Below are 9933 nucleotides of genomic sequence, written 5' to 3' on the forward strand. Positions count from 1 at the left end.
AGACCTAACAGGGTCAAGGTTTAGTAGTAAGTTTCAAGTAGCCCTCGAGTGAGCCTATTCTGGAGCTACCCTAGCAGGCTTTGCGCAGTGGCAGTATCGTAGCCAATGAGGTTTATCCGAGGCGCAATTATTGCTAATTGAAAACTAAAGAAGTGGCTTTGAAGGGATCAAAATAATCTACAACAGCTTAAATACCTGTCCAAGCAATGAAAAACACTCTTTAAAGGAAGACAACAAAATCGCTACACTGAACAAGGTAACTCACAAAGTCCAACATACAGTAAAAAATTACTACACATGTCCAAAGATAGAACAATGTAACTTATTACCTAAAAAATACATTATCTGAAATGAAATTGTCTCTGGATGAGATTAACACAGAAAAGGAAAAGATCATTGGCCTGGACCTTGAGGGCATAAGAACAAAGAATGAAGGGGAAAAAGAATCAATGCCCTGTGTTCTGATGCTTTTCATTTCCTGTAATTCATGAGGAAATAAAGGAAATACTATACAGAGAAGAATAAAGGTAAGGATTAACACAGACTTCTAATTAGAAACTATGCAAGTCAGAAATCATGAAATTACATCATTATATGCAGAATTTTTTTTAAAACCTGTCAACATAGAATTCTATATCCATATAAAAATGACCTTCAAGGGGCACCTGGGTGGCTCAGTGGGTTAAACGTCTGCCTTTAGCTCAGGTCATGGTCTCAGGGTCCTGGGATTGAGCTCCATGTCGGGCTCCCTGCTCAGTGGGGAGTCTGGTTCTCCCTTGCACTCTCCCTCTGTGCTCTCTCTCTCTCAAATAAATTAATAAAATCTTAAAAAAAATGACCTTAAAAAAAAAAAGCAAAATAAAAACTGTTTCAGAAAAACAGAAGCGGAGAGAATTCTTTGCCAGCAGAGTAACACCATAAGAAATGTTATTAAAATTCTTTGGAAGAATAAAAATGATTACAGATAGAAACTAGGATTTTATGCAAAGAAATGAAAAGACATAGTAAATATGTTGGTAAATTAAAAAGATTACTTTTTCATTTTTAATTTCTTCAAAGAAAAATTGTGTGCACATTAAAAATTTTAAAAACTTATGTGGGGTTTATAATATATGTACAAGTACAATGTGTTACAAAAACAGCACCAATTACAACGAGGACTAAAATGGAAACGTGGTCTAAGAATGTTACATTCATGAAGTGGTAGAAGCTTTCTGAAGGTAAACTTAGATATGATAAATTTGTATGTAATAAACCCAACAGCAACCACTACAGAAATAAAACAAGGATATATAGTCATTAAGCCAAAAGTAGAGATAACATGGTAGACAAAAAATTACTTCATTAATCCAAAAGAAAACAGAAAAGAAGAAATACAGAATAGATAGTACAAATAGAAAACAAATAGCAGGGGCACCTGGGTGGCTCAGTCAGTTAAGCGTCTGCCTTCTGCTGGGGTCATGATCCCAGAGTCCTGGGACTGAGCCCTGCATTGGGCTCCCTGATCAGTGGAGAGCCTGCTTCTCCCTCTGCCCCTCACCCTGCTCGTGCTCTCTGTCTCTCTCAAATAAGTAAAATCTTTAAAAAAGGAAAATAAATAGGATAACAGTAAATATAAATATTTACTCAAAATATTGATAATATATTATACAGAAATGCTCTCAATATTCAAGAGACATACATTCTTTGGGTTGATTTTTAAAAAACAAGATCCAACTGTATTATGCCTACAAGAAATTTACTTTAAATATTAAGACACAATTCATTAAAAGTAAAAGGATGGAAAAAGATATATCATGCCAAAATTCCTCAAAAAGAAGTGTACATAGAAAAACTAGGTTTTAGAACAGGGAATATTATCAGGAATATTTGTGAGCACTTCATAATGATGAAGGGGTTAATTCAACAGGAAGACCAAAGAGTCCTAAATGTGCATGAACCCACTCATAGAACTCCAAAATACATAAAGCAAAAACCAAATACAACTGAAAAGAGAAACAGCCAAACCTACAATTGCTGTAGTTTGAATGGAGGGAAGTAAAACCTAGCTTTATGTAATATTTTAAATTTTTATTAAAGCAATTGACATAGGTACTACAAACAGGTTATCAATCATTTACTCATAATACTATATGCCAGGGATTTTTATAGGTAGTAGATAAAAAACAACTGAAATATAATCTTTCTTCTCAGGGAATATCCCATGTAATGAAGCAGCTTACAGTCTTGTGGTAGGAGTTACCATTTTGCAGCTATTTAGGTAGATCCAAGACAAAACCAAATGATAAAAGTAAGGTTACCTTTTCTCCTAAGTGTCATTATGAAAAATGTCAAATACCAAAGAGCTAAAAAATAATTATTTCTTAAATATCTACACAATAGATTTTAAAATATTAACATTTCCAATATTCTAAAAATCTTCCTACCTATTCTTTTCACACATCTGAAAGTACATTTCAGATACCAAAATATTTCTAAATAATTTAACATGTATCTCCTATAAATAAGGATGCTATATTAAAACACCCTATCAAAAAATACTTAACTTCCAACATTTGCTAAATTCAGTCCGTTCCCTAATTCTCTAGCTTTCCCCCCAATTTCTTCATAGTTATTTTTACTTTTAAGCATTGCATTTGTCATTATATCCTGGTCTTTTTTTTTTTTTAATTTGGTAAAGTCCCTGCACTGCACACACACATAGATACATATACCTTTTTTTCAAGGCTGTTACCGTTTTAAAGAGTGTGTCAAATGAAAAAATAAAACAATTGAGTAACAAGTTTGATTCCTTTATTCAATGAAAGACAGTGGATTGGAGGAGTGCAAGGCCTTATAAGCAGTGGAGGACTGGCCATTCCTGAAAGATTTAGGGCAAGAGAAAGCTTTCTAGAGCTTAGAAACAGCACCATCGAAACAGGGCATCATTGGCTAGGAAGTAAGGGACTTCACGGGAAGGTAGGAGGTCCTACTTTCCAGGGTAAGGTAAACTAGTTAAAGCTGAGTTGGAGGATTGTCATTGGAATCTGTTAAGTTTTCTTGACAGTGAGGAATTTCTCTTAAGTGCAAGCTGATTTGAATTTTGACTGGTGATGGCTGGGCCACTGCAGTGAACTCCATTCCATGGGTCCCAATATCTGAATTATCTTTATTAAGTGCGAACCATTATTTTTCTGAAGATTTGTCAGACTGTTGTTTGCTGTGTTCTATTTTTTTTTTATTTTCTCTGAAGTTTTTGTATAAAATCTTGCTTTCACTTCAATTCAGGATAAATATTTTTGTATGACTATTTCATTGGTGATGCAGAATACTGCATATTGAGAGAATCTGGAGGCACAGTGTCAATCACAAGATGCTATCAGTGGTGCTAGATGTGATTACTTGGTTAAGGTGGTGACCATAAGATTTCTCTACTATGCACAGATATATGCTGAAGTTACTTTTCAATCCCCTACTTTCTGAGTTTTCCCTGTGGATTACATTGCCTCCCCTAAAATACTCAGTGACCCAATGTTTTCTCTTTTCTTTTTTGTTGTATGTAATCTTATTCTTAGGAAGGGCTCTCTTTTCACTCATAAAACATTTGTGATGGACTTGTTCAATTATGCCTTATCTTTAAAGGTAAAATGGAGGGGCCCCTGGGTGGCTCAGTTGGTTAAGTGGCTGCCTTCCGTTCAGGTCATGATCCCAGGGTCCTGGAATGGAGCCCCACATCGGGCTCTTTGCTTGGTGGGGAGCCTGCTTCTCCCTCTGCCTGCTGCTCCGCCTACTTGTGCTCTTTCTCTATCTCTCTGTGTCAAATAAAAATAAATAAAATCTTGAAAAAATTTTAAAAATTAAGAAAAAATAAAAAATAAAGGTAAAATGGAAAGCATAGCCTCTTATCAAAGCCAATTAAGATCATCAAGCTAATGAGAGAGCTGAGAAGACAGCTTTGGAAATTCTCACATACATAAACCACAGTTTTCCCAATTAAACTTTAACTTGATGCTGCTTTTGATAATTATTGCACTTATGTGGAAATAAGTAAATGCTCAAACTGTAATTACTTAAGGATTTTTATTTTTATGTTGTATAAATAATCATATATAACTCTAGATTTCCCAGGTATCATTTACTAAGCCCACAAAATTAGGTTCATGCCTATAGTTAAAGAATTTGATTGCTTTTTAATCACTGTCTCCTGAAAGAGAAACCAGCTGCCCCCACAGGGGTTTCTTGAATTTCCCCCAAAACTGTCTCACACGTGCTTAGGTATAATGCTGCACTTTTCAGTTTTTCATATTTCAGGTACTGCATGATGTCTATTACCGAAAGTCACTGGAAGGAGGCACTTTGCTATCATCACTACTCCTACTCTCTGTGAAGGGATAACCAACTACCTGCCAGGTATACCCAAAGCCCTAACACTCTTAGGTCACCACAGGATACACCAGCTGTGGCTGCACAACAAAGCATGTTGTGATGCCTGAATAAACAAGGAAAGTGCTCCACTCCCAGACTCTGCGTGCCTTGGTCTCTGAAGTCACACTGTTTATACTTCAAAGCATATTCAGGCTTCTATCTAATTTTATCCTACCCATTATTAGACCAACTTCCTGAAATTAAGCAGGGAAATAAAATAACACTGTCCCGTGTTTTTGGTTCTTTCCTGTCCCTCTAGTATGTTCCCATCCGTCCAATATTTTTAACTTAACATAATTGCCCCCATGAACAGACGCCTAGGATGTCACCAACCTCATGGTCAATTTCAGATCATCATGCTATTTGGAGTTAGGTCGATCTGGATTCAAATACAAGTTAAGCCACTTGTTTACTATGACCTTGGGCAAGTCCTTAACTTTTTTGAGTCTCAATTCCTTATCTCAAGAAAAATGGAAATATCATTACATGTCACATAGGTGAGGCTTTTTCGTGAGGTTTACTTGAAATATATGCACATAAATCACTTAGCTTAGTACTAGGCACGTGGAATACAGCAGTAACTATTACTAATTATTTATTCCGACAGTGAAATCACCCCACCCATAAAATTTCCTCCAGTTATTTCATGACTCATCCAAAACAGTTTCACATGTCTTCAGGTACAATGATACGCTTTCATTTTTGTTTTTCACATTATAGATACCACGTAATATCTAATTCTAAGCAAATTAAACTTCAGCTAGAACTGAGGAGAGTGTTCAATTTCTTAAAAGCCAATCACTCAGTGATATGTTATTTCCAGCCCCATTTAGGAAGAAAGACCTATGCAATTGAGTATAATATTATAGAATATTTTTGTGGCTTCCAGCAAGGTCTCAAAGTTGTCAATCATCGTCTGGTACATCAGCAAGACGACTCTTCAGAGACATTACACAGGGCAAATCTTTTAATATTTTATCAGGTGCTGTTGATAGGAGGCACTTCAGCTTAGTGAGTCTTTTTATTACTTCCTTTCATTTATTCTTGAGAAGCTTTTATCTCTGTTTATTGATTGCTACCTTTTAAATTTTTATTTAACACCGGTAAGCAGAGAGATATGATTAATAAATTTGATTAAATTTTTCAGTAGAAAATTACTTTAAATGTGCTTTCACAAATCTAATTGATCTTCTCATAGATATTTTTGTATGTATGTGTATCTGTTCTTTTGTTATGCTAGTTCTCTGAAGACAGACACTGGTAAGAAAAAAAGTAGAATTGTAACTAAAGGGAAGTGCCACAAAACTCTTGAAAAATTCTTTTTAGGCTGTTTTCAGCAAAGCAATACACAAGGGGCCACAGGCCAAGGATCAATCATAAATCTCAAGAAGAGAAAAAAAAATGACAACTACAAATATATACACAGAATATTTATCTCAGAAAGACTGAAATGCTCTTGCACTTCTTTCTCCCAGTATGGAACCCCAAATAACATCCAGCTGTCACAAGAGAAATTTGCTAAGCAGGCGGAAAAAATTATTCAAAAGCCTCTTTTAGCTTACTCACGGTCAGAAACTTGCTGATTTCAATCTTTCCCGTTTTAGCAGCTGCAAAAGGAACAAAAGTGAGAAAGAGCAGAACTAACCAAAGTTCATTAGACTCAATATATACCCTCATGAAACTCATTATGGAGATGTCATTGCTGAGGATATCATGGCATATTTCAAAAGACTGCTGGGTTTGCAGGCTTTACCACAGTGCTCTCTGGAGCCCCATTACTCTTACACTGACCAGTGGTGTTTCTTAGACTAGGTGTGATGGAGCTGAAGAATCTGCTGTTTTATTATTGTTGTTTGTTTGCTTAAATAATAACCAGACAATTTTGCCAAGTACATGAAATTGGGAAACTTTGGACTGCTCTTGACCACAAGAATGATTGCTCACAGAACCTTAAGAGAAAGGAAGAGAAAATGAGGTGAAGGTCATCTCTGCTGTAAGTCTTTGGGAAGAAGAAGCTTTACTAAGTTGATTTTTCCACACCTCCTCTCAAGATGAGGGTAATAATATCTAAAAGGTCAAGGTGCTGATATGACACTAGAAGGAAAGATTCCAAGGAAGTCACTTGATTTGCTTCCAGAATCCACTGAAGCCAATGAGGGGAAAAAGAGACCTCAAGCTGATAAAATTTTCTAATCCATCTAACTAGTGTAAAATAATTCATTTTTTGGGGAATATTTTTTGTACCTATATCCCTTGGAAACTTTCTGAATCATAAGCTTTAAGTAGAGCCAGGGATTAGGGGTCCTAGTTAAATCTCACTCATATCAGGAGGTATTAGCATATAGGAAATGGTGGTGTATGACTGGAAATGTATACAGAAAGAGATTATCTTAGTCTAAAACACTGGTTCTCAACCTGTCAACGTTGGCTGCACATTAGACGCACCTGGAAAGATTTTTAAAAATCATGATTCCCCTGTTTTCCAGAGTGGCTGCACCAGCTTGCATTCCCACCAACAATGTAGGAGGGTTCCCCTTTCATGTTCATCCTTTTGCATGTGCTGATGCATGTACCATTTGCTGCCCACCATGACCGTCTGAAGCCATATCACAAGCCCCTGGACTGACCCCTGGATAGATTCTAACTGCCACATAGCCTGACGCCCCATTTCAGCAGGAAGCAACCAGAGCAGTCAACATCCCATCCCCTAACATGCAGTTAGGTTTACTATTCCAGGGGGAGGAATGAGTAAGGGACAGGTGAGGCTAGGTAGAGAGAGATCAATGGGGGGCTATGTGACCAGACTCACAAAAATCCCAAAAATGTGGAGGTGTGGGGAAACCAGAGATAAGGGGACAAATTGGACCACCCTACCCTAGGCGTGTGGGGTGGGTTGTGTGGGGTTATCTTTATGATAATCACTGTGACCAACAAAGAATAATCAGCCCCTAAAAAGGAAGTAAGCCACTGAAGGTGTTATCAATAGAGATGTTAAGAGGATTTAAGTTCCCTGGTTAGCTTTCTATAAAAGACCAACCATAAAGGACCTTGTTGGCAACCCTGTTGGGACCCCTCTCACTCTTGAGAGCTTTTTCTGTATCTTTACTGAAAAAGCTTCTAATGCTTTACTCACATAAATAAATAAATAAATAAATAAATAAATAAATAAATAAATAAATAAAACAAAAATCATGATTCCCAGCCTGCACTCCAGGCCAATTAAATCAGAATTTCTCGAGGGTAGACTTAGACATCGGTTCTTTTAAAGCTCCCTCAATTAAATAAAATGAGCAATGAAAGATGAGAACAGTTGCTCAAATATATATCCTTCCCTTCAGGGCAATATTAATCTATTTTTAGTCCTTGAATCAGTTTATAAATCCATGCACACAAATATACATAAATTCCTTAGCGTTGTCAACTATCACTGTGTGGTTAAAAATAATTTACACATGACCTTCATATGTGCTATACACACACATGCACATGCTCATATGGCCCATTTACCCTTACTCCACTGGGAAACTGAGGTACACTTTGATTTGTTAAACTTTCCAAATAGACATAAACTAAATCTCTTCCAGTTATATTTTTTTCAGCTTACCTCTGTCTCTTTTAAGCAAGTGATTAAGTCTTTCAGCACTTCCCACACCCTTAATCCCTTCCTCAAGGCATACCTAGGAATCTTTGCAAGGAGATGTTTATAGGTCTTCCTTTTATTGAGAAAGGAGTTCTCCTCCAGGGGTTTCAGAAATCTCCAAGGGTGGGGCCCCTGGGTGGCTCAGTCGTTAAGTGTCTGCCTTCAGCTCAGGTCATGATCCCAGGGTCCTGTATCGAGCCCCACATTGGGCTCCCTGCTCCGCAGGAAGCCTGTTTCTCCCTCTCCCACTCCCCCTTCTTGTGTTCCTGCTCTCACTGTCTCTCTCTCTCTCTCTCTGTCAAATAAATAAAATCTTTAAAAAAAAAAGAAAGAAAGAAATCTCCAAGGGTGGTTGCTGGGTAGCTTCAGTCCTGGATCCCTGACTTTAGTGCCTCTTATGCTGTAGATGGTTTTATGATTCTACTGGGTACTTGTGACCATTGCTGAAGTCTACAGTCTAGGCCATAAAGTCCAGACCCTACATACCCATCAGAAATTCTCCATCTACTGGCTCCTGACTTCCTCCATTCCATGGGCTTTCTCAACACTCTTAAATCTTCTCATGATTCATGGAATCTCAGCTGCATTCTATGAGCCATCTCTCTAAGACTCCAAACCACCTTCTGAGACCTTTCCCAGCTTCTTAGAAATGATCATTAAGTGCCTTGCTACTCTCAGAACCTCACTAAGAGACTTGAGAGCTTTCTCAGAAACTGGTCATTTATTTCATCTGTCTGAGAAGACAATATTTCCATGAGATCCAAGCAAGAAGGAGTCAGCTAAATGAAGATTTGGAGAAAGTACATTCTAGAGTAGTCCAAATGCCTGAGTTGGGAAAAACTTGGCCTGTTATAGGACAAGAATGACAAGATAGATCCTAATAAACCAGAAGGCAAAAGTGGTCAAACATGGCAGGACAGAGATAAGCTATAGGCAGACTATGGAGGGAGCACTGTAGACAAAGCAAGAAGTTTGTATTTCACTATAAGTACAATAGAAAACCAAGAGGATTTCTGTTGAGAGATGATATACTCTGATTTAATTTTAAAAGATAATTCCACCTCCTTTAAAAATATATAAATTACAGAAGAATAGATTATAAGTTATAGAAGTACAGAAGTAGGAAAAATAGGCCAGTGTAATTGTCTAGTGAGATAGAAGTATGGCTTAGACTGAGGTGGCAGCAATGGTGATTAACAGAAATCAACAGAGAAGGGAAACGTTTTGAAGAAAAGTTGGATTTGCTAATATATTTCATTTGTGTGGGAAGTAAAAGACTATTCCTATATTCTGGCTTGCCCAATAATAGTGATGTTATTTATTGAGGAAAAAGAATGGGAAAAGAAGAATTAAAAGTTCTCATTTGTACATTTTATATTTGAATGCGTGAGATCCAAGCCTAGAGATGTCAAGTAGGTAGTTATGTGAATCAGCTTTGCACTCAGCAGATACTGATTTGGGAGTTACTGACATGGAGAAGACCCTTAAAACCATGAGACTGATTGAAATCCTGTAGGCAAGAAGATACTGATTTGGGAGTTGCTGACATGGAGAAGACCCTTACCACTATGAGACTGATTGAAATCCTGTAGGCAAGAAGGAATAAGCTCTAGGGAATTGAACATTTAGAGAGCAGGCAGGAAAAGAAAAGAAACGTAAGTAAAACGAAGAGTAAATCCAAAGAAGGTGTGTGTAGTATATCAGAGGAAATAGTGTTGTCACAAGAGTCAGAGGAAGCCACTGGGGTATACTGCAGAGTTCCAGGTTGTGTGAGACAATGTCCCTGTGGAGGAGAAGGGTTGGCCCCACCCGGGCTGTTGGTGCATGAGCAGTTAATGGAGCATCCTTGCAAAGGGGTGACTTGGCACCACATATTTGAGCCTGAACAG

At 37.4% G+C, this 9933-nt stretch overlaps 1 pseudogene; it reads left to right on the forward strand.

Annotated features, from left to right (window-relative positions):
• The first annotated feature begins 76 nt into the window (after positions 1-76).
• LOC123324360 lies at positions 77-227 on the forward strand (annotated as a pseudogene).
• The last annotated feature ends 9706 nt before the right edge of the window (positions 228-9933 follow it).

The sequence above is a fragment of the Neomonachus schauinslandi genome, chromosome 3 (genome assembly GCF_002201575.2).
Source record: "Neomonachus schauinslandi chromosome 3, ASM220157v2, whole genome shotgun sequence".
NCBI classification, from domain to species: domain Eukaryota; kingdom Metazoa; phylum Chordata; class Mammalia; order Carnivora; family Phocidae; genus Neomonachus; species Neomonachus schauinslandi.